At 36.6% G+C, this 25,970-nt stretch overlaps 1 protein-coding gene across 2 annotated transcripts in view; it reads left to right on the top strand.

Annotated features, from left to right (window-relative positions):
• Window positions 1-25,970, top strand: part of ANKFN1 (ankyrin repeat and fibronectin type III domain containing 1) — a 136,069-nt gene that overhangs the window by 41,597 nt on the left and 68,502 nt on the right. The gene's annotated exons all lie outside the window — the stretch shown is intronic.

The following is a 25,970-nucleotide window of genomic DNA, read 5'->3' as shown; positions in this document are numbered from 1 at the left end:
TGAGACTTACAAGCTACCAAGGGAGTCAGGAGACTCCTGTGTAACCTTGAGAATATGTGGGGCTGCATCCAGAGCTGCCTGTGTGCTGAGGACATGCAGTGTCAGTCTGCTAGCTTGGTTGGTTGGAAAATAAATTATTTTTCTGCTCTTGCAAAGGGCATCTTTTTTTTTTTTTTTTTTTTTTTTTCTCCAAGCTAGACTCCTGGTAGCTGAAGTTGACATGTTCATCTGCAGAGCACAGCAGCAGTCTTTGAATGCTGGTTGTCATGCCAGACCATTGTTCCTTGGTCTGTCAGAGCACTAAGTCACTCTGTAAATATACATGGGTGTTAAGTATATCTCTGTGCTTTTTCTGCAAGAGCTGCTTCTGAAAAGGTTTTTTAGCTTGAGCAGTGGCTGCAGAAACACGGTTAGTATTGATTTTGCAGGTTATCTGAGGCAAAGTATTGTTTTGCTTTCTCAGGATAATTTGAAGCATCCTTTATAACCATGACATTCAGACATCCCTCAGAAAAGAAAGCAATCTGAAGCTTTTTTTTTTTTTTTTTTTTTTAAACCAATTCAAACACAAGTCTTTTATATTTAGCCCTTCTTGGTCAGTCTCAGTACAATGCTGTGTATAAATAAAATACAGCTTTCTTTTCTATTAATTTCCATTTCATTTGTTTCAGAAATAGATTAATAATATTATTAGTTACAATTCCCAAGTATTTCTTTTTAAATGGCTCTGGGTTGGTATTATGGTTTTATACAATTTAGGGCTAAATTCATGACATGTTTGAGATTCACTAGGAAGTTCAGTCAAGGACATATTTCTTATTTTTATTTCACGTCCCAAATTTTACTGACTTGGAGTCTTAAGGTTAATAGGCATATTTATAACTGTACCCACATCAATCTATATTGTGGCTCTCAGTAAGTGCTAGAGAGGAGTTGTTTGCACAGGAAGTTCAGACAAATTAACTAAAGATATGATTTTAAAGTATATTAGTTAAAGTGCATTAAAGCTTGGTGTGAATGTTCTCATTCAGAATTAAAGTGACCGTAGTTCACTTTAGCGTAATGCACTTTAAATTCACACCTTTCAGCTAATTTAGCTTAACTTCCTGTGCGGACAAGCCTTAAGATTGTTCCCATTAAATGGCTGTGCCGAGCTTTATTTTCTACTTCTTAAATGCAAACATGTAAAATAGTCTTATGTTCTGAAGAGGCCATGTTTAAGAAGAGATTTTGTTATGAGTTTTCCAGACATGACATTTGCTTAAATGGGGTATTAAGTAGTAAACTTTAGGATAAATTATACTTTAAAAATAAAAATAATCAGTTATGAGATTAGTAAGATCTATAATGTATTTATGCAAACAGAAAACATTAGACATGATGGGCAGCATATGAAACTATGACTTTTACCCATGAGTCTGACTTAGTTTCACTTGGGACTTCATTGGAGAAGAATGAATAGAGTTTGAACTACTTTTTTTTTCAGGATTCCTGAACATTCAAAGCCCTGTACATAGGTACTGTACATATGCAGATCAGCTCACGAGCACATCCACAGCAACTTTGATGCTTTGAGGATGTGTCAGACTGACGGAGGGGGCAGACCTACACCCAGAGAGCTCTCCCCAAGAAACCCTGTCACAAACAGGGCAGTGCACAGACATTCACTGATTTAAAAAATGATCGTCTCACTATTTAGTAATAATTTTAATGCATATATTCCATCTGAAAGATGGATGGTTGATGATTATTTATTACAGTCTATGTAATTGGGGATACTTAACAGATATAATCTCCTTATTGCTCAGCATAGATTTGTTGTTAGTTTAGGTTTAGGTTTGTATTATTTATTTAAGTTTATTTTATAATTTGTTTAATAGGATTTAACATATTAGAACCTTATTAGAGTTGCATATTTGTTATATAAATACGTTATATATATATAAATATACATTTTTTATGAAATTTAAGATAAAAACCAAACTTGGTCTTGCTACTACTAACTGAGGGCTAACCCCTGTTACGTGAATTTATCGTGGCGACATGATTTACCCTTTACAAAAGTAGTGCTTTTGCAGTTACCTGCAGATAGCTGTAGCAGGCGCTGTACAGCTTGGTGATCTAAGGGCGTGCAGCTGAAAACAAGGATGTGAATTAGTGGTTGGATCTGCAAAGTGTGTTGGTCCCGATCCAGCAGCCTACCTGAGCTGGCACTTAATTTTTAGTATTTAAGTGGTCTCATTGTTTTCAATGGAACTGCCTAGACTTCTGAGGGGTTAAGGAAAATTGTGAGCTTAATGCTTTCCAGGGTTAAGACCAGAACGCTAAACACATTTTAGGGTTTAGCGCTATGCATTTTACTCTGCCGATGACATGAACTTTAACCAGGGAGTGTGTGTTACATTTGCCAGCTGTTATCCGTGCTGTTCTACGGTTTGATCAGAGCTGGCATGTAGCTCAGAAAAGACTGTATGGCAGCTGATAGCTATGGGTGTGTGTAATAAAAGTTGTATTTTTGGTCTTCAGATAATGGTGAAAACTTCTATTTCCCTTTCATACTCTTTTTTCCACTTTTCTTATTGTTCAGATTTGTTAGGAGGTGGTAATAAAAATTTTAGCTCAGTCTTTATTCATTTTACTTTGAGCATAAGTTCTGTTCCCTTCTTGCATTGTTCAGAAAGGTAACGAATTGTTTGAGCAAATTAAATTCTCCAGTAAGTCCTGATGGCCTTTTCTGTAAAAACCAAAGCCTACCTGATAAAGAAGGATCATGCTTACAGTGTATTAAATTGTGGGTTTTAAAAAAATATAAAACATAGTAGCCAGATGCTGTAGTCCGATACTTTTTCAGAAACCAACTTTTCCATACACTTAGATAAGTAAGATAAAATACATTAACTGATTCTTGAAAATATCATTGCATGTGATGTGTCCTAGGAGTTTTAGAGAGTACAGATGAAACAAAAAGCCTTTGGCATCATTAATGGTTCACTTATTTGTAAGAAAGTTCTGCCCCTGGGAATTATGATGATAACATATTCTGGAGGTTTGAAGGCTATACGTTGCCATCTCTAGAATCACAAGCATAGAGGGAACATGTAATAAACACAGGCAAGAAGTATTGTACAGATATTATTTGTGTTACAGGATCACCTAGAGGCCCTATTTTATTAGGTATGGCAAGTAAGAAAGCAAGCTTGCTGTGCAGACAGATGATGGATGAGGGTGGAAGGGGTCAGAGAAACAGGAAGCGACTTGGTCACGGTCATATAACAAGAATAGAAACGAAGTCTCCTCACTCCAAAACCCAGTGTGTTATCCAGTATTCCACACTGCTTCTCCATCTGTGTGCTTAGTTATTTCTTAAGCTCAACCGCTGCTTGAAACCTGAGCCCACCTACCTGGTCATGACAATAAGCACCACCAAAGTTTTAAGTAAAGTTAAATGTGCAGGTATAGCAAATTACAAAGCAAGCCTAGGTCAGCTTTCTAGTCATATCTAGAGAGCACCATTCCATTGCATTTTAGCATCAAAATAGCACATTAAGCACAAATAACAATAACAATTTTTTCATCTTTTTGTTTCTTGTATACATGTACATGTAATACATGTAGATTTAAAGTTGCATTTCTAGTTGCTTCACAGACAGAGGGGTAGCATGTGGGATGGGTGATAGACTAGTGGTCTCTGCAGCCAGGCTTTTAGATTTAGGGATAGTTCTGAAAGGAAACCTATTTTCAGCCTCTTTTTGTCTTGAGATGAATAAAGAACTCCTTATACTATCTTTTAAGCTTAAATCATAATCTCTGAGGAGTCTTTTCCCTGGAAACCCTCTTCCTCTTCCAATAAGCTGAGGTGTTTTTGTAAAAGGAGAAAGTCAGACTTGTTGTTCTAAATAAAATGCAACTGTGCAAGGCTGTAGTGAAAGGAGGAGGAGTTAGATTACTTCATTTATGCAGCAGTGAGTGTAGAAAAGGGAGATGAAGCATCCCACGGTTACAGGAAATATTGTCCTGTTGTACATGTGTATACATCTCTCAGTTCCTGTAGGTGAATTTGTAGCTTCTTATATAATGGCTATGTGTCAGACTGGGCACAACTGTTTTAATATACAGTTGTTATGGTGACTAAAGGATTTCAGTCAGGATGTAATTCTTCACACCAGAGTTTACTGAAGAAGAAATATGGAATACCACATCTCCAGATTTTCTTCTTTCTGAATAAAAACTTTATCTATGAACATATCTACGAAGATCATTTACCTAGAATTTCTGGTAACACAGAAAGCCAACTGGAGCATCAGTGACTACATCCTGTGCTGCAATATTTGATGTAGTAAGATGGCTCTTTCAAGAAATGTTAGAGTGCATGCACTGCACAGTTGCTGTCTGCCTGCAATAGAGCTGACACTTTCCGGAAGTTTTGGACAGACCTGCCCCACTACACATGTGCTTTCAATTCCTGCTGCACTCACTCAGTAAGTCAAGTCTTTCAGGAAGCATCTGACCTGCTCCACAAGTTCTCTGTATTTTTTCCTTGCACGCGCAGAAGATTTGCTCTGTTTCCCATGTGCACAACAATTGTATCCCATACAGTAGGTCTGACATGATGTTTTCAAGGTGTTGAGCTGGCTGCACAGGTGTTGCACAGCACATGTGTAAGTATTTCAATCTGGACTTATTATAGGAACCTGGGAAGCTATGTCTTATGTTTAGCTGAAACAGCTGCAATCACAAACAGTTGGTGTGGCAGAACACAGGGCACTGAATGGTTGCTCTGTGGAGAGAGGTGGAGGTGAGAGAGAGTAGAAACACTTCAAATCATCTCCGCATTCAGAGAAAGTTCTTGTCGTGCTACAGCCTTTATGTATGTGTTGTAGAGTAACTTCAAGCATGCGCATTAATCAAACATATCAGACTGGGCAATGTGATCATGAACAGTCTATGCAGCACATGTGTGCTAGGTCTGATGACTTACAGAAGTGTTAGACAATGTACGTGTGATACACAGATCACACTTGTGCATGGCAGCTGTAAATATAGACTCATCCTTAGGCTGCAGAAACACTAAACAGCCATGCTTTACAGTCATAGCAGCTTTGAATATCTCATTTTGCAACTTGTGCTTCAATCGCATTTTTATGACAAAGTGACTTTTCTTCTGAAATACAGAATTTGTTTCTTTAGAAGCAGAAAGATGAGCTTTACAAGCATGGGAGATATTTTAACTGTTGATAGAAAAAAATTACATCGTAGCCACTCCTATGCATGGTTTACTTATACTGCACGTCCTATCAATATATCAATTTATTCAAATTTATGTTTACAAAAAGAGTGTAGACAGTATGTTCAGATGTGGTTATCCTATATTCATTGCTTGAAACTTCATTGTCTGCTCTTCCAAGAATTCATTTGCATTAAAAATTACACTTTTGTGCAAATGGTTGGCAGATAATAATTACAGTTTAAACTGTCAGCCAAAATATGCCAGAGCTATGGTTCCCATATTTGCATTCCGTATTCCTCCACTGTCCACTAAAGCAAATTAATTATACTGTGTTTCTTTTGCAAGTCAGCAGGAGGTAAATTGGAATGGTAGAAATGAAAGGGAAGAGTCTAAAAGAAAATTGTCAACCAATTTGTTAAGTTTTCCTTTCTCTTTGCTGCATTGTTTTGCAGTATCAAAGCCTGGAAATTAAATGCCTGTCACTGCTTTGGGCATTGTCCTAGTCCTGCTGGCACAGGAACTGGTAGTGGTAAGTGAAAATGTCAGATGGCTTTTTCATGAGTATTTGAATGGCAGCTAAAGAGCGTGATAAGGACTTTAAAAATATGTTTCCATTTATTTCTAGTGTGCTTTAGCACTCATTAGATTTAAAAGATACTGAATAATATGTCCTTGATTTACTTTTTTCAGGCTTCTGGTATTTTGGCACTGCATGTGAGGAGACTCCGTCTTATTTTGTCCTGGAAAATAAAATCCTCTCTTTTACAGTCTGTACTCCATAGAAAAAACCTGGGACATCTTCCACAATATTCAATGGACTTTAGACTTGGGTTTTCTATAGAAAAAAGAGCAGTGCTGGCGTATTATGCCTAGCCTTAGTATCTGTGTTCATATAAAAGAAGCTGAAGAACCTCATTACTGAAGGGTGAGGAAGAAATACAGTATCTATATGCTGAGTCTGATCCAATCCCCTACTCACATTCTCCCCTCAGTTCCTTATCTATTACACCCCTCTTTGCTTTCTCAGTTATGAATTAATATAATGATAATACAGGTTATCAGTACTGCAAGTGCAGTCTTGGCTAAATATCCTACAACATCCTACCAATGCTTCTACCTCTAGAAATTCACATGGAAACTGAGTGTTGTGCACCACTAGCCTGACTGATTGGTAGTTCTCATTGATAAAATTTGAGTGACCTTGTTTTCTGTATTTTGATTTACACAGTCAGTAGTCCCACTGAGAAAATAAGAATAGTGACATCTTCTATTATTAGTTCTACAAGAAAAAAGCAATTGCACTTGCTTCAAAATTCTAGGTTAACATATGCAACAACTCATCTGAATGCCATAATAATTCTTAGAGATGAATAACAGGTTAACAGGTTTTTAATTGAATCTTGTTGTCTAAAGTAGATAAAAATTACCCCAAACTGGAAGGTCTCATAGAATTTCAAGAACATGTTGGTCTAATATTTTTAAATTTGAAATTTAGACAGGAAAATCTTTTTTTTTTCCCCAACCCATTGTGTAACAGATTAAAAATTAAAAATTTTTGTAAGAACTTTCTTTGAAATTTGAACTGTCAAAGACGAAAGAGATTAAAATCATCAATACAGCTAAGCATTTTTTTATGCTTCTAAGTAACTTCTAAAAATAACATTCATTTTAATCCCTATAATGTTGATTTTCAATTATGTGATTTCAGTTTGCTCAGCAGATGGTGTGCAGTAATAAAGAGGGAGTGACATAGAGTTGAAAGGAGCTGCAAATATTAGAAAAGCCTTTTTTAGGGGCAAGTCTGAAGAGTTCACAAAAGTCAAGTATGTTGGTTCCCTTGTATGCAATAATTCCAGTTCCTTCATTGAAGGGGTTAAAGATCTGACTCTGATCTGAACCTTCAATGCAAGTGTAAATTGAAAGATGTAAATCTGGTCTCACAAGTCTAGACATAACTGTCAGCTACTTTTAGCCATTGTTCTGTATTGGTTTTCATGTTGTTAGTTTTATTTAATGAACAGGTTGTTTTCCTCTTCCTCTGTAATTCAGATCTTATTTGGTAGAATCTCACCCTGCAGCTCCACTTTAGCTTTCAAAAAATATCTTCTATAACAGGTTCAGAAAGCAGTTTCCTGTGAATTTTTATGAGGATGTTATGAAAATTAGGGTTGCATTTTTGACCCCATTTAATCTCCAAGCATCTGGCTTGCACTATTCTGTTTGGTGATGTTTCTTTCCTCCAATCTGACTTTGATAAATACTTTTGGTAGGCTGCTTACCCTTTGCAATTCAAAGCATTAAAGTTATTTACAACACTCCTGCAAACTTTCCTATTGTTTCCACTGTCCTTTGTATCAAATGAGTTGGAGACCAGCACCAGCTTTGCAGCAGATTGATTATGTGGCTGCTGATGGCTGCTTCTTTTGGTAGTTTTGAATTTCAGTTCAGAGTAAGAAGAACTGTGGAAGTACTATAAAATTATATCTTTCTTGCTTTTATTTTCCCTTTGCACATGATGCTTTTATTAAGATGATATACTATTTTTATTTGCCATGAAATCTTAGTTCTACAAAACTAATTTAGTTCAGATGGCAATACTTGACATATGAATTTTTAAGAACTTTGATGTCCTACAGGACAAAATTCTTTTCATGCACCTTTAGTCGATGAGCTGTATTTTTACTGTCAGTAATATTTACTTTTTTTTTTAGTAGTAGTAGTAGTATAGTAGTACCCCACTGTGAGCAGATACCCATTGTAGTAGGCACTAAACCAACATTTATTAACAGAATTCTTGCCTTAAAGAATTTACTGTCTGAACATGGACACAGAGAGCAAAAGAAGTATTGTTTATTCTTCTTTTACACAGGGAAAATCTTAAATGCAGGAACATGAAGGCTCAAATCCACAAAGATATTTAAATACTGTTGAAATCATCTAAAAACTGATTTAAAGTCCACGATCGCTCCTTGGATAAGTATCAGGAGGGAAGACACCAAAGTTGGAGCTTCTAAATAAAAATTCTGGAACAAAATCATAACAATATAAATAAGTCACAAATAAATACATATGGTAAATCAAGATGTTTCCATCTATCAGTTGGAAAACACTCTTCCAGTATGACTATTGGCAGCAAGAAATCTAACTATATTCTTAGAATTTTATAGCACAGTGCTCTGATAATCAGAGAAAATGAAGAGCTCAGATATCCAGTCAAGCAGATCTTGGAGTTTTGTCTTTGACCTTGAATGCTAATATTAGAGGACTTGCAGTTCAGGTACGCAGCCTCGTGATTGTGTGGAGAGTTTGCTTGTTCTATAATCAGAATTATAAATGCTGACTTCATACAGCTTTTGCTTTACATGAGAGATATATGTTAGAAGCTGGATGACCCATACAGTGTTTTTGTGCAATACATGGTCTCATTGATCTACCAAAGAATCCTTATTATTTTCTTGATAAGGATTATGGCATAAAAATAATTAGATAATTTGAAGATCTATGTAAGGTCTAAGAAGTTAATGTTTTCCTAATAGCAGATCACTTAATACATATCTCAATAGTTACCTTACGGATAGTTCTGTTTCAAAGTTAAGAGAAAATGCTTTTACACTATCTCACTGGATATAAGAAAATCCCCAATAATTAATGCCAGATCTTCAGCTCACGTAGCTTCATTGAAATCATTAGATCTATGCCATTTTACCTCAGCTGAAGATCTAATCTAGCAAGTATAAAAATGAAAATGGCAAGGCAAAAAGATATGAGCAATTTGATATCAATAAAAATGTGCATGAGGTCAGTGGGGGCAGTGCTTTTTCAAGTTTCCCTTTGACATTTTTTACCCTAAAGGAGAACTTTTTTCAGTCATTGAGCAAGGAAACATGCAACAAATGATAAATTACATAACAAAATAATCTGTTGCAATAAAACCTGGGCAGACCCCCAAGTATTTATTCCTAAAATATTCATTTTTCCTAGCTATATTTATGCCTGAATATACTGATGTTTCTTAAGCATGTACATGAAAATATATTTTTGGGGGGAAGAAACTGGTTTCAGTTAAACACATTTCAAAAAAAAAAAAAAAAAGTTTTTCCTTTTTCAAAATTCAAACTTTAATCTTTCTGAAGTCTCACTATCACAGTTGACAAATTCCAGCTGTTTTATTTGAAAATGTTTGCAGAAAGAGAAATTTAAGTTCAGAAATCTGGCTCTCTTATCAGATTTCTGTTACAGAAAGGTACTCAGTTGCCAAGAACAGAAACTGTTATAGATTAGAGGACAATTTTGTCTCTCACTTTGAATAGCAAACAAATACTTTAAATACCTTTTACTGAAATTATTAACACTATAATAAAGTTGTATTTGGAGATGATATATTAATAATTGTTTACTAAAGAAAATTAAATAAGAAACAAACACAGATTTTACTGTTAAGTCAAAAGGTTAAAATTTCTTTTTATTTCACCTCAATTAAAATGGTTGTTAGGTAAATTACAGTTTAAATAGTGAACTTGCTGGAAAAAGAAAGCTCAGACCTAAGACCTGAATGTAGAAAATGCAAAAATTGAATTTTATTGAGCCACTGGGAGAGAATATTGTATTAAGGAGCTGGGTGTGTAGCCCCACATGTGATTAATTAGCTGCACCCAGGTGGTGAGATAAAAGAACAACAAGCAGCTTAGCTGGGAGAGAGCTGTGGGGAATAGGGGGCTGCTGTAGAAGTGCTGGGTCAGGGAAAGGGGCTTGCTCTACCAGCTAGATGAAAGGCCTTGCTTGGTCCACCTGCTGTGTAGACAGCAGCAGTAGCCCTTGGAAGCAGAGGTCTTAAGAGAGGCCAGGCAGTGGGATTTGGTTTATCTGTTTTTTTTATTGATGACTTATGTTTGAACAGTAAATACAGATGAGGATACTGTGATACTAAAGAAGATTCGTTAAAAAGCGTGGCTGGCTTGGATCAGGCTGGGGAAACTAAGGCAGTGATGTTGTAGGGTGGTGACATGGCTTGTAGCACACACAGCAAAGTGCTCTTTGATTCTCCTAAGCCTTCATCAGAGTGCTTCCTCCAGCAGTGCTGGGCCTTTGGAGTGTGTCACAAGGATAGGAGCAACTTAGGATGTTCTCCAGCTCTTACCAAAAGCAAACAGCAGTGATAATGTTTAGCCACGAGCTGTGCAGAGCATCTGGAGCTGAGACTGAAATAAGTGGATCCCATGGAGGAGTTCCTTGTCTAGAGTGCTTTGGTTGTGTGCTGGGGCCTAGCCTCGTTATAAGGGATGGAATATATGGAATCAAAGTGAAATTCTATATGGGACAAGAAATGGGGTGGTCTTTATAGCAGGGTGGTCTTAAAATGAGGTTTAATGTATGTACAATATACAAACATTTTTGACAGACCATTAACACCTATAATCTTGTAAATATTTGCAATTTTCTAGATCATAAATATAGCTGCATAAGCAGTTCTTTCAGGACATCATTTATACTCCATTAAAGGTTAATTTACAAGTTAGTACCTTATAGAAAGAAGATATGTGTACTTTTATGTTAACTTTCTGTAAAGGGAGACTGGTGTCTCCAGCAGCAATTTGTAATTCTCCTGTGACACTCCCAGTGGCACTATTCAAAGCGCTATTTGAATTCTTTTCATCAGCTCATGTTCACAGCAAACTTAATCTTCTGTTTTGAAGACGGAGGGAGAAAGAAAAAGAAAAAAGAGCAAGATCTTAGGTCTTCTGTCTGCGTTCCCAAGCATCCAACTGTTTGTTTAAACAGTCTCCCCTGACACAGATTCTCATTTGTCACAGTGCTGATGATACCTGCTGCTGTATCTTAGCCCAACTTAACTAGCTTGGTCGTGCTGGAGTCTTGGCTGGGATGGGGGGGCAGGGAGAAGAAGTAAATAGCAGGGGATTGACTCTGTGGGCTATGACTTTATTCACTGTAATGGCATTTGTGCTTTCTAAAGATCAAAGGCCAGAAAAAGGACGGGGGCAGGGGGATAGAAAGAAAAGTGTTCACTGTGGACCTAGTCAGGAGCTTTAAGAAGTGCCAGTGAGAAATTAGGTGCCTCTCTGCACATTTGATCATCTAACTTTGAAATCCTGATGAGAGGGCTTAAAGAATGATCTGAAGAGAGGAGGGAATAACCACTCATAAGTTAGGACTATTGTGGAACAACGAACAAGGAAACTGACAAATTTAACTGATTTTAATTTATTTTTCTAAATGACAGTTTTTCATGTTAAACCTGGTAATTAAACAACTGAATGGCTTAAAAAATTGCAGGTAACTGTGGATATACTGGAAAATTTTCTAAATGAATGCAGCTTGTTTGTCTGTTACCGGGATAAAAGAAAGCTTTCTCATATGGTATGGCAAGAGTTCCTGCAACAGCCTTCAGGGTTTATTCATCTTCCTTAGGATTCCCAAGAAGAGAGATGAAATTTTTATGCTTGTTGATCATTATTTAGGATATGTAAGTCTTTGTTACTCGTATCTTAAAAGCATAAAGATTTCAGTAGCGTTTTTCTCTATTTTAGACTTCTCTGTCTGCTGCAGGATATTCTAAGCTACTGTTTCTCATCCAAGATTGTCTTTCAGCTGGCATAGGGTGGTCAATATGGTGCATTCACAGCCACCCTAAATAACAGCTAAGCAGAGATTCTTAATATACATTTTCTCCTGGAAAGATCTTCATAAAAGTTGAAGCCTTTTTCTCAAAATAGAGTATCAACACTGGTAATTTTCTCAGGCTTAGGGTAGAATTTCTGACTAAAGAAGAATATGAAAATGACCTGAGTTTTGATCATTGCACACTGAATTTGTGATCTTCCAATCCATATTTACACTTCTTCTCTGAAAGAAGCAGAACAAAGAGTAATTAAAAAACTCTTGAGCAGCAGGTTTGCATTGAGAAGATGAAATGAACTTCTCTTACCAAGTTAGTGATCTAATTATAGCACTATAGAGTCAAACCAATCTGTCAGAACTGCTCCACTTGTCTTTAAACAATTGCTTGTGGTCTCAGAGAAGAACTTTGAGTTACTGCTCATGTAAGTTGTAAATCGGTGTTCCTCAACAACTTTAAAAACAAATCGTTATTAATCAATTTGTAGCTCTGGTGCTGAATGAAGTAACTACCTTCTTGAGGCCTGAATGAATTGGCACATATGTTAGTGTTAAATGCAGTGGAAAGACGACTTCTGTAAATTCATCTGGCTCTAGGAGATAGCCAGTATGACAGTGCTTTCAGTCGTGGTGTCATATATGTGCTTGGAAATCACTGCATTCTGCGCAACACTTTCACCTGTTTATCAGGAATATCAATTCTGATGCTGAGGAGTGGCTTTGGGGCATAATGATGTTAATCAATGCCATGTGCTGCATGACACAGAAATTTTGACAGCATGTTAAAAAGGCCCATATTAAATGGTAGAACACCATGGGACTGTCACAAAGCAGTCCGTGCCTTTATGATGCACGAAGATGGTTGCTCTATGAGGCAGATTGCTGGGTTTGTGTATGCATACTGAAAACGTGGTTTTAATTTACCTTGCAGTAGTTTGCATGAGGGGGATTATTATGGGTGAAGTTGCAAGTGTGTGGGCAAAACAAGAGTAATAATTTTTAAAAAGTCTATCAAGTCTCATTCACCAGGGAACTCAAAGAACAGTTTCTTCCTGCTGACTCTAGGAAAGTGGCTGTGGTGAAGTCACATGAGGTTTAATGGCTGTGTAAGTCTTTAATAAAACTTAGCCTTTCAAATTGGTTAGCCTCAACATGTGCAAATCCCTTCCTTTTTTTTTTTTTTTTTTTTTTTTTTTTTTTTTTTTTTTTTTTTTTGGTATTATGCCTACTTGTGGACCTGTGGCTTGCTATCACACACTTGAGGCCACTTAAAGAAATATGTATCTATGTTAAGAAGCAGCAAATGCATTTTGTGAGAGCCTTTGCCACTCATCTTGCAATCTGTGAAAGGCCTGACTCATCTGCCTAGTTTTTTCTACCTCCTGAGATAAATCCCCACGTGCTTCACAAATAGGAAACCCTTCTGAGAAATCCTTTCTACTGCCTTTTTCCCTTTTCATATTCCTGCCTTCTAACTCCAGAATGACAAAAGGGAAAGTGACATTTGTCTATCTAAATTTCACAATAATTTATAGAAGTTTTAGGTTCCCCTGTAAGAATCTTAACTTAAACAAGCCCTAAGGACATAAAAGCATAAAATATAGTTTGAAGCAAGATTCCTTCTTCTTGCTTTATTTCTTAGAATGGACACAATTTCAGCTGCTTCAGAAGCTTAAAGGAGTGACTGCTAATAATTAAAATCAAATACTAAAAATCTAGCAAACTTGTATGGAATTGCATGAATACCTGTTATATAAATTGGAGCAAAAATATGTTCAGTCGCCTAATCTTAGAAGTAACAATATACTACACAGATTTACAGAAGGTTACTTGAGGACACCATAAATATGTAACATCTTTCTGCTGATAATTTTGTATATTTTATCATGAATGTGGCTCTTATGTTCATCTGATCAATCTTTTCCCTTTTCATTTAGAGGCTGAAGAGTAGATGTAAGAGGGTAGTTTGTCTTTTCTGTTGTGAGAGTAATGTTCCACCACTTATAAAATTAATGTTGTGGTTTAAGTTTATGACTTAACATAATTAAGTCGATAAAAATGGATGTTTTCATCTAGATGGTGATCAGGAAGAGTTCGTTCCTGAAGCAGCAAAGTTAACAAGATAAGATATTAACCAACACTTTGCATGTTCATCAGAGCTGTCATTCCACAGTACTATTTTGCTAGTCCTCTGAATTATTACTTTATATTGTAGAGTGTTAGTGTGAAAGACTTCATGTTTTCTTTTCTTTTTTTCTTTTTCCTTTTTTTTTTTTAAGAATGCTGTCATGTAATTCCAAATGCAAGAAAGCAATTTCATCATTGCAATAAATTTTTCTATGTATATTATGTTTTTATTAAATTGCTTTGCTTTAACTAGCTTGTTGCAAATTGACAGAAGAACATTTTTCTGGGTAAGAGTCAGCTTTGTTTTCTGAATAATTGCTTGCATGAATTGAGAATTCTGAGAATGCTTACTGAATGCACCATTCTTCTGATCTTTCAATACAAAGCATAAATAAAAGGAAGAGCTGGCAGAACCATTTATCTCCATGCTCTGAAGATCTGTATTTTCCAGGCTTGTTGCAGTGAAGGTGACCATCAAAGCCAAGAGACAACAAAGATCCTGATATTCTAAGAATGTAACAATCTAACAATTATCTGAATATTTCCCTTAGAAAGCCTGATGCAGTTTTTAAAAAAGATGAGTCTGCTATTACCTTACAACTAGACAGGCAATAACTGTAGGCTCAACTTTAGGCTCATATCGACAGTTGCTGAATTGCAATGTAAAACTGCAGGTTGAACAGATTTCTCAATTTGCAATATTCTTTCATTACTCAAAAGCTACTGAAAAATTTGTCTGTCTTTTCAGTAAAAGGGTATGATTTATCTTTTTGCGGGTAATGCTTCAGCCAAATGCCTGAGACTTTGGAGGATTTCCAAAAAGAAAAAATACTTTACATGTACGTATTGTGGAGATCCTATGTTGTTTGTTGATACTTTCAAGATACAATATGTTAGTTTTGCTTTCTTTGTTACATAAAGTCTGCATAATTGTACCTTGTTTGGCTTTAGCAAAAGCAAATTGCTATTTCTTTTGTAAGAGAATATGACAATGGGGAGTGTGTCCTATTTTTTTCAGCTGTTTACAAAATGCTATTGTAATCGAGGAAGTATGCTCACAAGTTATTAGAAGTTCCATGTATCTTTCTCCTTTCCCAGACACTGTCACAAACCCATTCTATAAAGATATGTTGATGCATCCTGGACCACTTCTTTTAAGGTTTTCATATTGGATGATTCAGACATACATCTACTGGGACTTGCAAAAGTGAAACTGGATAGATTTCTTCTACTAACAGAAATTGTATCCATTTGAACTAGTAAGAGTTATCTAAAAGTATAGCAACCTGAAAGGCATGGGATTTTTCCATCACTGAAATGACATTCACATATTTTAGTCTTGCTCTAATCTATCCTTTCTCTATTGAATTATTGTCCTTTGGTGCTGAATTATTTTATTATCTTGTCTTTCCACCTTGGTCTGGATCTTGGAATAATACAATGTAAGTTTCCTCCTTGATTTCTTAACATCTGCAATTTTAAAACCAAATGTGCTTCAATAGTTAAAATAAGTGCCTTTCTGAAGCAGTATTAGGTGGATGCTGTACATTTTGATTCCCTGACAGCTGCTTATTGTTGCTAAGATGATATCAATGGAAGTTAAAGAAGCTTTTAGCTTTGGTGTCTGAATTTTGTGAAAGATATGCCAATAAAAGAACATAGACGAGCTGTGAATAGGAACAAGTTGCAAAATGTTCCATCTATAGGTAAAAATGTTTCCACATGTCTTATGTGTGGTCCAGCAAAATAATTAAACCAATTAAAACTCTTGAAACAGTTGATTGGCTCAAATGCTATTGCAGTTAATGGTGGTCAGTAGCTTTGGATCATGATTTCTGATTCATAAATGGTCTTCATTTGCCCTTAACTGAGGTTTCTGGAAGATTATTTTTTTGCATCGTTTAATCTTAATACAGCATTTATTTTTTTCCAAAACCGCACAGATAATGCAAATGCCAATTTTTGACCTTCTCAATCATGACCTGTTAATTCTAAAGAAAAGTTTTTTGTTTCCGTTTGTTCCTTATTAATAACTGTAAAATCTCATCTTATTTGAAATATGTCAACTTATATGGTAGTAGGCTGTTTTGTGATCTTAGAGCCAGAGGTGAAAATGAGTTCATGTTTTTTATATGGATCTGATGAAATAAAATTCCTTTCTAATTACTCTGACTTCACTGACTTTCATATTTCACTCGTAAGTTTAATTTTCTCACCCATCTGTGTATGCTCTTCAGTTGTATCAATTATTCCATATTGAAAAACAGTAGTTGATAATTAGTTGGTGATATAATTTGAAGTAAACACTTGGGTGAATTTTAACTTTCTTTTTATTTGGAATTTATTTGCAGTTTTCTCAAGTGATATTTACAGAAAATTATTTATGTGGTAGTTGTACTTGGGGAAATACAGTTGCTCTGTAGCTCATGGTGCGTATTTCACTTTTCCCCCCTCATTTTAGCTCTTTTGGGTAGACAAGTATTGATGGTGTTGATACAGTAATTTTCATTATGGTAAATTCCTCTCCTGAACAGAACAGAATGTATGGATCTAAAGATCAATTATTTTCTGCATTGCTTTTTGAAGAAAGTTCATTACTTATCTATGAGAAGTCATTTATTATTATTTTATTATTTGCTTGGAAATGCAGTTTGGATGCTTCTCAGGATTGGCAGAACAAAGAAAGTTAAAGGAATTGACTCTCTGCTCTGTAGCTTGTATTCACAAAACAGTATCTTTCAGGCAATTTTTACTGCAAATTCAAAACTTACCACTGCAGTCCTAACTATTTAATTTTGTTGCGTATTTGTGAACTCTCATTTATATTTAACTTCACGTTTCAAATCTATTTCTGGTATGTGAGTGGCATTTAATTCTTACACTGTCATCTAAATAGGCACCATGCACATAATTGGAAATATTATCTGAACTTAGGAGCAGCTTTCTTCTACGTTTTGACAACTGATTGACAACACTGAACAGCAGTAGCTCGGTACTGCCGAAGTTTGATAGGAGCAGTGTTTCTGTTGTGATTAGCTGTTTTAATAGCTGAATTTAAAGTTGAAAAGAGTAGATACATCTCATGTGCAGTGATGTTTCATATCTGTACCCTAATGAAATATTCCCACTATCCAAACCTAACATTACAGAGCTAAGGTAGTTTCCAAACCACTCAGATCTTTAACAGATATCTCAAAAGGCGTTGACGTAGAGGGGTGCTTGATATTTATTAGCAAATATGAGCCCCTATCATGGAACAAAGAGCATGTTGCTTGGAGCTGTGGAACTGCACATAGAGAAGATTCATTTCACTTTAAAGCCTGGACTCATTTTTCATGAGGGCTGTATAAATTATACCAGCTAGAAGTAACCAGTTGTATTATTTTCCTTACTGTTCCCAAAAGCCTACTGGACAGGATGCTGCATACTAAAATCATTCAACTGTATATAGATAAATTGGAAAAAAAGAAACTCAGATAAAGCTGGAAAAATGACCAAATTTTCTGGTATTAATGCAATATAACTATACGATTTCTTGCACCTTCAACTTCTTCATCAAACTTCATGACTTTCTTTCTTCTCTTAGTGAAACAGTTATTCTACCTAAAAAGCTGTTGCTACCAACTCTTAAATTAACAGATGGCCATCAACATAGAGTTGGTTTTGGTTAATAGTATCATAACAAGTGACTGTGGTCATCTTTTAGGAGATAAATAGCATACCACTAAAAGGGGAAAAAATAAGCTCTTTCTGCACAGGACAGGTATATTTGCCAATATTCCTCAAATTGTTTTAGTACAAGACAAACTAATCACAAAGAAAATTTCTCTTTTCAAATCTGTAACTCTGTTGCTGGCTGAGCAGCAGCACGGGCTGTTGTGTGGAGTCTGTTGCACCAGTGCCTGTCTTGAAGTGTGAACAGAAGCCCAGTGTTGGCCCAGAACAATATCTTCAGAGAGACAAATTATATTCTCAGCTGTAATCATTCAAAAGATCTGCATTGTGTGAACTGCTGCAGAATTCTCTTGTCTGGCATCTAATATTTCAGCAGAACTCAGGGATCTGCCCATAGGAGAGACTGACTACGTTGCCATGTAAGATATTACCTCTGTGCAGGTTTGTAAGTTTGTTATCCATGAAGTGCACATTCACAGAACATGTTCCTGGTTTTATAAAAATAAAATAATGCAGAGAAAATGTACTCAATGAGAGTTTTCACATTGTGTGCATTCACTTAATTTTTCCTTATAGCACCTCATAATTTTTCTGAACAGAGGTCATTAATCATTCCAAATTGTATAGAAGTTTGTGTGATAGCTGTAAGACCACCAAACTCTGACCCTGGAGGAAATGAATTCCTAAAGGTGAAAAGCAAGTGTTTTCATAATTAAGCCAGCTAAGCTGCCTGCTTTTGCAAATATTTATTAACTCAATTCAGCTGAAGTCAGATTAGCACTTCTAGCTGCAGAGAATGTTGTTTCATTGGACCACAAGTCCTTGTTTTGAAATCAATGTTCAATCCTTTAACACAACAGCAAATTATTCTCCCCATCTGTCTTCTGTGACAACTCCAGCTAACTTAATATCTGGATGGTGATGTACAAGCACTTTCTAAGTACTTCATTTATATTTATTTAAAAAAAAAAAAAAAAAAAAAGTAGTAATTTATAGCAGCTTGTTAGTTTTTCTATACTTTCTGAAGTCAGTTTCTAATGTTCTTTTCTACTTGCTCTGTGTACCTGAAATGGAAGTGAACATGTAACTAACAAAATGTTATTGGTGCAGTAAGCTTGTAGGGTAAGTGAGCTTGGTATCATGAACGCTTTCCCACCCAATGTCTCTGCACTCTAGGCTTAATATGTTTCAGTACAAGTTGAAGAACAAAGGTACTTTGAAACGTGGCTCAGCAGGGGACTGAACCAGCTCAGAGTGGGACAGAGCAGGCCGTGCCACCCAGAGCACTGTTGTGTTGTAAGCACCTTCTGCCCCAAGATTAGCCAGCACTGTTCTTTCTCATTTAAGGATGACTGGAAATAAAACCAAGAGTCTTATGCTCTGAATCAGATTCTGTTTGACCTTCTAGAAAACAGAGTAATGACTTGCTGCAACCTGTCATGAAAGGTGAAAAGTAGGAATTTATTTCAGAATCATTTTTAATGTTTGGTGCTGAAGGCTGCATTAGTCAGGACATGGGGAAGACTGAGGAATGAAAGAGAAGTTGCGAAGCAAATCCTTCCAAGTAGTATGTGGTTGTTAGAGAGCAATGACCACTTTCTCTTCTGTTCTGGTTTGAGATGGTAGAGATTTGATTCAAGTGGCAGCAAAGTGAGGACTAGTAATAATGTTTATTGCTTACTGAGAGGTTGACATAAATAATTGAAAGGAAACAGATTCATCAGCTTTAGGTCTTAAGGAAAGTGATGAGAGGATATTTTCATGAACTGCTATTCCAACTGCTACATATTTTAAAAGCCACCACTGCAATAAAAAAGTAATGATTTTTGGCATAATGTTACAGATCTCCTGAATTCTATACAGGAAAGATTTGGATGCATTTCCTGCATTTTTATTTTACTTTTATTGAGCTGTTGGATTTGAGGAAAGAACAGTCATGTATTTTGAGCTTTGCACAGATTTTGCTCTGCCTCGTACCCCGTGTAAAGTAAACATAATCATATGTCCTTGTCTCTGTAAATTCTAAGAAGTGTTTAACAAATACTCTTTTATGTGCATGTAAATTACCTCTGTAGTAAAACTCAAATCTTCATGATTTGAAAGCTAGCATAAATGTTCAGCAAAAATGAATGTTTTAAATGTGCTTTTCAACTCAATGTGAAATAGAATTGTACTGGGAAGCCTGGAATTACTTCACAGCAATCATTTCTATTCTGTTTAGGTTTTTGTATTGCTCCTGTGAGACACTGGTTTGGAACTCCTTGGAGTTATTTTCATTCTAACTGAAATGTAAATGAACAGTCACATCAGACCAAATGATTGCAGTATGAATTCCAGCCTGTGCAAAACTCTCATAGCCAGCAAGTGTAATGTTTCTCTATTACAGATGGCCCATGGGGCTATTCATAAAAGCTGGTCTAGTGAGACAGATCTCCTTGTGGTTCTTTCTCCAGTAATGCAGAGAAATAGGCTTTTGGGTTGAATTGTTATCTGGAATAGTCTGTCTCTATCAGGATCCAGAAAGATTATTCTCCCCAGGTAAATGTTAGGCTTTGAAAATAACCCCCCTGCTCCTTCTACTTGTCCTCAGTGTCAAAGCTTTTCTGAAATGGTACTTTATCGTTGTTTTGAAATGCCTGATTTTATCACTATAAAATATTTGTTAGAGATCATTGCCCCTAAACAGATCTGTGCTTTTATCAGGACACACAAGCTGCTCTTCATCCATTTAGTGCAATAAACAATGTTTGGGGTTCACAGAATAGTAAGAAATAGTTCTTCTGTTATCATAGTTGTTTCTTTGCTCAGCATGAAAAACAATGGAACTTCTTTAGGGTCACTGTGTGTCAAATGCATAGTGTTTAGTTTTATAATAAGTGCTCCAATGCAAATAGCTTTGAAGAAGGTTTATCTTCAGAATAATCTTTACATTAGTAATTAGATTGTTAATTATTGTAATCATACAAAAGATACAAAGAAACCTGTCTATATATATTTTAGGTATGTCTTGGTATTTCTAGTGACTATGTCAATGCCTAAAATTATTCTGTTCTTTGGAGTATGAAACTTTATAGTTAAAACAAACAAACAAAAACTTTTCTGGAATCATGTGTCTGCCTCTGTGCAGCTTTGTTCTATGCTCAATTTTGGTAAATCCTACTTTTTCTTTATTCATTCCTAATCTAGAAATTGCCAGCTATGAAAAGCTTGTTAATTTCTGTTTGTAAAATGTTCTGCTATAACTTGGATTAAATGCAGTGCAGCTGGGAGTAGTCATGGCCAAACAATACATGGCATAAATTATCTCTATATGGAGTGTCTGACTAGATAGCATAATCAACATGAGGCTGACGAAACATCACAGTTGCGCTGTTGTTGCTGACAACTTCATTATTTCCACAATATTCAGCTGGGTAATTTATTTCTGAGGAGCAGCAGTATCTGCAGCTAGGTCTAATGGCCCGCATGTACTTTTATAAGCTTTCTGAAGATGGATGTGTTTGTGCAAGTTCAGGTTTTCCTAATACAGAGAGCAATTGCAGGAGCCATTAGCAAAGGGCGCTTTGGCCTGTGCTGGTTCTCCCAGCGGGCAGCATCTCCTCCAAGCCCTGCTAGTGGGCAGCTCTGCTGTGTGTGGATCATGCAGGGCAACAACAGCTGCTCTTAGATTCCTACTTTCAAACAGTAATATCTTTAAGGATCTGATAAACTTTTTATGCTAATGTATCTTTGTTTACCTTAACTTACACTCCAAATGATCCCAATTGACTAAGTAGTGTTTTGTAGCTTCAGGCCTGATTCTGCTCCTCTGCAGCCCTGGATTAAAATGTCTCAGGAATTTTCCATTTGAAAAGACTAGAGGAAGAAAAAAAAACCACCAACAACAAAAAGCCACGCCATCTTAAAAGAATTCTAACCAAGCAGTTCTTGTTTCTTGCTAGTTCATCTGAAACGGTACTCTGAAATATAAGCAGCCAGGGTCCACGGCTCCAAGGCACTGCTGTCATGTAGGTTGCCCCAAAACCAGAGGCCTCCTGGCCTCCACAATCCTTCCTGTAGAACTGGGAATCTGCACACCTCACACTGGTGGCTCTGCCAGCTTCAGCCCTGCAGCAGAGCCCAGCCGTGCTGCAATCCAAGGTGGGTTGAGAGGACTCGAGACTAAGAACCACGGCTAAGGCAGGCAGCCTGGAGGAGCTGGGGCTGCCAAGCTCAGTTTCTTTTAGTCGCTTACATCACGGGTGTCTCAAATATTTCAAAACACTTGGGAAAAATTATTTCATTGGGAAATTTTCTAGAGTTAGTCCAAACACAATTATTTTTCTTCACTCACAATTTCAGAATTTCTTGAGTTTGATCACATCTATGACTGATGAACTGGGAAATATTCGTCTTTTTTATGAAAATACTGAATACTTCTGTGTCTCTGTGGATAATAGGTTATTTGCTATGGATTTGGATCAAGAACACTGGCTAAAGGAACTAGTGAAACAGTAAGACTCAGATCAATGTCCTTGAGGAAACGCAAGAAACCAAGGAATAGGACAGAGAATTAACAAATTGGCCAAAGAGTATGTGTGAAAGATGATAGGTAAACACAGAGCCAGAGGGGCAGATATTGCCAAAACCAGAGCTGGAATTTACTACGGTAGTTTATGTATATATGAAACTTTGCAAGAAAGAAGAAGCGAGGGAGCAGAGCAAGATACAGCAAGATTTACTGGTCTGTTGGTGGGGTAGGGCTTTCCCCTTCCCACAGTATGCTTTTGGCTGAGGGGGGGAACAAAAAGAAACCACAATATTTGGTTTCAGGGAACGCTTTAGCCACCTTCTTAGTCACAGTTTTCTGAAATGAGAGAGCAGAGTTGGCCTGCCCATGCTGCTTTGGGAGGGAGGCCAGAGAACCTTCTTCCCAGGCTGGTGATCTGCCGGCCTGATCCCAGCTGCAGCAGTGCATGGAAACCAGGTTAGATGTCTGAGGAGCGCTAGCTCTTCTCGGGGGACTATTAACAGCCTAAAATACAGCTTTGTCTCTAAAAATGATGAGTTTTGCCATCGACTGACTGGGAAGTTAAGTCAAGCTCCATGTGAAGCTTTAAAATTCCAAATGTTTGAGTGTTTCTCGGGTCCAAACTTCAAAAGCCATTTCTGGACTCCACTGGTCTACTGAGTGTTTTTCACTCCATGTTCTTCACATAGAGTGGAAACGCAAGGATATATAAAAAAGGGATGTTAGATTCTGTATAGGGAGAATGTGCTCGCTGCTGACCTACCATCTGCAATTAAGTGTCGGACAATGTTTGCTAGGGACAGTGTAGTAATAATAATACCTGTGCGTGGCTGCTGCTCCATGGACACCAGGCTTTTGAAGAACTGGGTGAATACTGCCACCTATTGATTGACGAAATGAAAATGAATGTCTCCCAGCCACCCTGTGAGTGTACAGAACAGTCTGCGAGTTTATCACCCTCCACCTGAAAATAGCCTCCCTCATTCCAGAAATGCTGCCTGTCTCCAGAAGAAACTACCAGTTTGCAAAATGGAATTAATGGCCAGTAAAATGTGCTGCTTAGCTGCCAAAAGTATCTGTTGTATATAAAGCTGAGATTAAAGGGTAAATATATTGGTAAATGTGCTGGTTAATCAGCCAGTTTGCATGGTTTCTTCAAATGTAATGTACAGCTAAACTCGCATCTTCATAATAATAATATGCAGCTTTTGGAATAGTGAAAATAATAGCTTCTGGAATCAGCTCATGGTGTGTGCTACAGGTAGGTAAACTGTAGAGTGATCAGGTATGGAGTGAAAACTTGTTACAAAAGGTTGTTTAAATAAGTAGTTTTAGTACAGCAAACCACATTTTCTGCTCAACTAATTAAGCATGAAATATAGGCAAGTGAAATAATAAATGGCTGACATCTGAATCATCTCCTGGAGTCATCAAAGGCTATGAATGTGCAGGTTTCTGTACAAGATCAGGCTAACAGGTCTGCTTACATGTGATTTATCATAAACACAGGGGGGTGTTTTCTCGAAATCTTTGAGTCTTTTCCATTTCCAGAACTGCACGTAGGTGTGGCTTGGACTTGGATACATTCAGCCATCACTTTTAGTAACTAATTTCTTGTTTTATCGTTTGGTAAACTTACTATTAACTCTCTTACCTTACTGAGTGTTGTTTTTTCTCTTCTGGCTTTTGAACACTTTAACAATGAACTTAAATCTATATGACAGGAAGATTAATGATAATGCTTACTTGATATAAACAAAATATCTTTTAAAGTTCTTGCTTCGGCAAGAAAACGTCTTGTATTCCAGTATTCCACTAAGCTGTACTTGGGTAGCAATAGAGAAGTGCTAAGCAAAAAGCAAGCACAAAAGTTTTACTTTCCTCCATGCTGAAAGGAGAAAGCAAAGGAGAGAAGGGGGAGTATTGACACACAATGAGAAATTGCTAGAGAGTGTTTAAGAATCGACTAGTTCTAGTAAACAAATTTTAGCTTTTTCTAGTGAAAATAGCTGGGCAGTTCCTCATGAGAGAGTTCCATGAGCGGGTTGATGCAGTCCAAAAACTGCTATTGGAGATTTTGACTCCGAAGAAGCATCCCTGTTCAGGACAGCACTGAAAATGCAATTTATGTGCTTTTGCTTATTTAATTTTGCTTATGCTTAGACACTTCAGATTTTCAGCTTTTTTTTTTTCCTCCATGTAGTATCCCACTGTTAAAGTGGTATTCAGGGGGTTTCGAAAGATTTCCCTTCTTTCTCTTGTTGATAGGGAGCAGTAAGCTCAGTCAGCTGTCCTGCGGACTGCTGACTAATGATCCTCAGAAACAGCAGGACAAAAGAGGGAATCCTGTACACTTTGAGCTTGTGATTGTCACTACACAGAAAAAGTAATGTTGCATGTAGCATATTGTCATAGCACCTTGTGTCAGCTGCAGCAAAGCATGTGTATACTTGGACTGTGGATATTCTTGTCATATGCCTTTGAAGTGGATATATGCATGGTTTCAAACACACACACACATATATATAAACACAAAAAGACAATATCTCCCTCAAAAAGGACTCATATCCAGATTGATTTTGAAAGGTATAGAATAACAAGTATACTATAGAATAGTATAGACTAAAAAGTATGGAAGTTCAAGTCCAATGAGAAATTGATGTCTGGTTAAGGACCAGATTTTAGCTTCAGCTATTTTTGCAAAAGGATGCTGTTTGGAATGGAAACAATTTTTAAAAACTTTTAAAAACTCTTTAAAAACAATTAAACAAACAAACAAAAACAACCACAAAACAGCATCAATTAAAAACAAACAAACAAAAACAAAACAAAAAACCACTCTTCTGTAGCTGGCTATGACAGACCCAGGAATGAAAATGTCAGGTTTTTTCTGCTGCCAGGTATTAGACAGGAGTGTTCCAATTACATGAACCTAGTGGACTGTCCAGGGAGGTTAATGGTTTCTAGATGGTTGTTTACTTTTGCCCATCACTTACATTATTTTTGGAATTCTGAGGCTGTGTGAAATTCCGTATTCTGACTTTCTAACATCTTTGTGGGTTTCTGTGGGATCCAGTGTTAGTATTTTTTGCCCAATTGTAAAAAATGGGTATTTTGAAATATCACCATTCTACTGTTTTGAAAGGCATTAACACAAATATGTTAAAGTTGCAGGATCTCTTTTAGCTGAAATGTAGGCATCAGTAAAAAAAAAAAAAAAAAAAAAAAAAAAAAAAAAATCTTATTCATTTAGTAATCTTTTTTTAAGCATAACTTGCTCAGGCTGGGAGCTTTCAAATGATCTTGCAGATGTCCCATAGCTGTGGATATGGTTGCTGCTTTTGTTGCTATGATTGCAGACAGCTGTAGTGGTAGCTTGCTTGAAGAAAGAAGAAACAATACATCACATGCAACATGCATTACTGGACACACTGTAGAACTGTGATTCTTTTTTTCCTTTTATTGATTTAACATAAAACTAACTGCTTTAAGATGGCTGTGTTAATGCCTTTTTGATCATACTTTATGGCAAATTAATTACAATTGCAGTTTTGTTTACTCTGGCAGTAATTATTTGTTCTACTTGCATGCTGTGCTGCTGATCAATTTTAAGGGATGCAACAAGCTAAAAGCATACAGAAGTCATGGCATCTTTGACTACGGAGGCAAGAGCTTTAGATATTAGTCATTCCTATAGCTGCAGAGGTAAAACAGTATAGAGTTAAGGCACCAAATGTTCCAGATATTTTACCTGTGATACAACACTATTTGCTTTAAATACTATTTTGCTCTGAGAGC

This window comes from Anas acuta, chromosome 18 (assembly GCF_963932015.1).
Source record: "Anas acuta chromosome 18, bAnaAcu1.1, whole genome shotgun sequence".
In the NCBI taxonomy this organism is placed as follows: domain Eukaryota; kingdom Metazoa; phylum Chordata; class Aves; order Anseriformes; family Anatidae; genus Anas; species Anas acuta.
The sequence above is the reverse complement of the archived record's forward strand: the minus strand, read 5'-3'. Positions and strand labels throughout refer to the sequence as shown.